The sequence below is a fragment of the Quercus suber genome, unplaced genomic scaffold, assembly GCF_002906115.3.
Source record: "Quercus suber isolate HL8 unplaced genomic scaffold, Cork oak 2.0 scaffold_122, whole genome shotgun sequence".
In the NCBI taxonomy this organism is placed as follows: Eukaryota; Viridiplantae; Streptophyta; class Magnoliopsida; order Fagales; family Fagaceae; genus Quercus; species Quercus suber.
In genome coordinates, this window is record NW_027069587.1 from 1,051,254 (window position 1) to 1,055,351 (window position 4,098).

General features: G+C 29.4%; 1 long non-coding RNA gene across 2 annotated transcripts; it reads right to left on the minus strand.

Annotated features, from left to right (window-relative positions):
- Positions 1-169: 169 nt before the first annotated feature.
- On the minus strand, positions 170-2,815 carry LOC112030781 (uncharacterized). 2 transcript variants are annotated; one of them, XR_010629932.1, is made up of 4 exons: positions 2,587-2,815; positions 2,215-2,385; positions 1,358-1,423; positions 190-424 (listed from the first exon to the last, which is right to left on the minus strand). It is a non-coding gene; the product is annotated as an uncharacterized LOC112030781 (long non-coding RNA). The 2 variants fall into 2 exon arrangements; XR_010629933.1 differs by lacking the exons at positions 2,215-2,385; positions 2,587-2,815 and adding an exon at positions 1,539-1,594 and having other exon boundaries at positions 170-424.
- Between the last annotated feature and the right edge of the window lie 1,283 nt (positions 2,816-4,098).

Below are 4,098 nucleotides of genomic sequence, written 5' to 3' on the forward strand. Positions count from 1 at the left end.
CAACTGATGATGTTTTTAATGGTAGATGTGGCATTAATTTATGTAGCCATGTGGCGCAATGAGACGCGGTCAATAAAAAGTCAAATGTTTCAGCTATATTAGTTACTAGTCGCTAACCCGTGCGATGCACGGAAGAACTACTAAAACTAAGTTCTAAAATAATGTCATTTATTTATTTTTAAGAATGTTAAAAAATACGTGAGTAATTATAGAAGTTCAAATCCCTATAAAAAGCTCAAATCTCTTAAAACAGTACATCAAAATGAGAAATTTGATTGCTTTGTTCTACCCACGTACGAAGTTGAAAACAACCTCTAACTTTGTATAACTTATTTGTACAATTGAACCTTTAGTTAACAACCTTGAACTACTGTGTAGGGACGACTTCCTCTTGCATGCTTTTGTGAGAAGAAACCTTTGTTTCCTGAAATCCAAAAAAGAAAGAAAATTTTGAAATAAAGAAATCACGGAAAACATATTGGAAGCAAAAGGTACTACTCACAATACCACTTGAGAATACACTTTGATCGTATATATAATTATTTAAGACATACATTTAGAGAAAGATTATTAATCAGCCACATGCAACTCATGCAACTCATCTAAAAGTAAAGAAAATTAATCATACAAGAATACATATCTGACATCAAGATTAGACTTAACTTCTACTTAAAATTGAAACTTAAAACAAATCCTAGTCTCAACACTTTTGGAATCTCATAACGTAATATCAAAACCGAATTAAAGAAACAAATGGATTGTCGAGAACCAAATTTAAGGTACATAAACTATCCTACAGTTGTATTATGACTATTTGATAATCCTTTCAGATTTTTAATAAGGCTCCTAATTCTCTATTTTATCAAATATGGGAATGATAGATAAGTTGAACAAAAAATAAATTTTAGGTCATATGTTTGCTTAAGTTTCAAATTAATTTTTCAATCTCTCTATTAATTCACTTGTAGAAAGTTTTGTAGACGAACTTCGTAAACAAAACTGAAAGAACATCATACAAAAATATAAAGGCAAGGCAAACAATGGTTTCTATGAATTTAATTAAATAAAACTGTATCTTACCAAAGTTCAATCTGTTTCTTGAAAGAAAAAGAAAAAGAAAAAAATCTTTTTAATAAACAAACTTAAGTTGCCATTAAGACTCTTGCTACAACAATTTCTCTATATTTTTTTTTCATATAAAAAAATATGTCACCTCCTTATCTTATGGCACTTTGTTGATTACTAAAAATATTTGTTTTCTACCTTAAAGCATAAGAACCTATGCCATAACCATGTAAACAGAACCTATAAAAAAAATATGTTTAGATCCCACAAGGAGGAAAAGATAAAATTATACCTTCCAGATGCAAGCCTTTTCTTAAGAAATCTTTAAAATTAACCTTTCTTGAAGCTTCAAGCAAAGCTAAAACAGAAACGTAGAAAACATAAATAACCATAACTTCCACGTGTCAAAATTTTGTTCAAGCATTACAACACAACAATTGATTTAACAAAAAGGATTAAAGTTAATATATAACCTCAATTGTTTCGAAATGAAGCACAAGAATGCCCTAATTGGAAAAGCCATTCCTAAACTGGCATAGGCATAAAACCATACATATTAATTTTTTCCTAGATTCTTGCGATTTTTGTGTTTGATCTGTTTGGCTCCTTGTTCACTCCCTGTGTACTAGGGTCTTTCCCTTTTGATATCAATATATCTTATTACTTATCAAAAAAAAAAAAACCATACATATTAATTCAATTGACATCTGTAAAATACAAAGTACGTCTTCTTAGATGAATTAATTAGTATCAATATGAGGAGCATAGAGGTTCTGATCAATAAAATCTATAAACATAAACTGGCATAGGCATAAAACCATACATATTAATTCAATTGACATCTGTAAAATACAAAGTACGTCTTCTTAGATGAATTAATTAGTATGAATATGAGGAGCATATAGGTTCTGATTAATAAAATCTATAAACATTTCCCCAAACCCTTCTTTGTTCTTAAAGGGAACAAATATGACAAAGAAATTGGACCCAAATAAAACAGGACACATAATTTTTTTAAATCAATTAAATTTTTTAATCAATTTTGATGCTGCATTACATGTCACTAAAACTATCAAAGTTCATATTTTAATGCATAACTTAATGGGGGATTAGAAGAAAGAGAAACAATACAATTTGATAAAACAGGACCTGCAGTTGTGTTAAGACGTATATCGTTAATTGAAGCTATCCTCATTTGCTTTGCTCCAGAATTCATAGTCTTAATAATTGGGAATTGACATGCAAAAGCAAAATCTCCTTTAAATCTGGCATTTCTTTAACTCAAATATTTGAAGGGGAGATAATACATGCCTCTGACTTCTGAAAAAGGAGATCGTTAGAAACTTAAAATAGGTAGAGATTTATAGGCAATTCACCCGAGAAGGGTTAGGGAGAAAAATTCAAAAGGTAGAAAAATAATAAAATAAAATAAATAAAAAAAAAGGAAAAAATGAAACGCAATAAACAACATAAATTCAAAGAATAGAGAAAGAGCATACATTTAGAGAAAAGCGAGCGTACCTCGAAGAACAATAACAAACCCACCACATTGGCAAATAGAGAAGATCAATGGTTGAAGTTGTGACTATTGATTAATCTTATGATTCTTGCAAATGGGCAGTTGGATTTTATGGGTTGTTGGGGATAGAGACTGGAGTGAGAGAGAAAGGTCGCAATTGAAGAGCAAAGTTTTATGCGTGTGGCCGTGGGTTCGTAGGATTTTCAATTTGGGGGGCTTTTCAAAAATGCTTGCATGGAGAAATTCTCCTCAAGGAGTGTACATACAAAGTAATAAGAAAGAAGTGGTTTTTTTTTTTTTTTTTGGAAAGAAATATATAAGCATAAAAATTTCGTAACTACCCCTGTTAGCAGGATGGTGCGATATCTTGCTAATTAGTAACGTACAGAGAGAGGGGTGCCTAGGGTGAAGAATCAGAAGTTTTTTATTTCTTATTTTTGAGAGATATAAACTGAAACTTATTAGGAAAGGTGTAAAATTTACTAGCCTCAGGTCCTATTTTGTAAAAAAAAAACTGTGTTTTTTATTTTTATTTTATATATATATATATATAATCTTTATTTTGAAAATCTAATTTATAAGTGAATAAATCAATTTGAAAATTAATAGGAGAATTACCCTATTTTTAAGGCAATGTTTTAGTGGAAGTTAGAGTTGCATTTTTACTGGATTATCCATTAGTTTTGTCTCTACTTAAACATAGGGGTGTAGGGATATTTTTGAACTAAAAAAATGAGGAATCCAAACAAGTGAAGCCCCTTAAATAATAGTATAGATAATAGTATAGATAACTACCCTCTCGAATAGTGCAATTGAACACAACAGTAGCAAAAAATAGTACTGAAACGTTACTCTTATTTCACTTAATAAAAAGGCACAATGTTTTGGTGTTTTTAAATGTAAATGTGGTAGTAATTTGTGTAACCATGTGGCGCAATAAAACATGATCAACAAAAAATCAAAGGTTTCGGCTATTAGTTATTATATAAACTAGTTACAGACCCGGGCATTACGCGAGATAATTTTTTTTTTAAGGTGACCTTATTAAATATATTTGGGGTAATAAGTAATAACACTCTCTCATTCTGTTTATATTAATAACTGAATATTTTAAATTTATTTAAGAATCTATTTATAAATGTTTAACCATGGTTAGTAAAGACACTTCTCATAACTTTAGAAATAAAATACAAATTTATAAAATACCAAAACATTTGAAATGACAAATCTCTCCATAACTCATTGGGAAAAGAGAAGGGGAAAAAAAAAGAAAGAAGCAAAAGACATTACTTAATATTTTGAAATACACTTTAATTTAAAATTTTAAAATAAGAGAATTTAATTTTAAAATTAAGGATAATTTTGGAACCTACCTTAAGCACAAGCAGGTTAGTACACAATATTTTAATATTAATTTCACAAAGTTTGGTCAAACAAATGTAAAGGATGAAAATATTTCTTCCTTTCAAGTTTGGAGTAGAGTGTCATTTTCTCAAACCTCAAGGAAGGGGAAT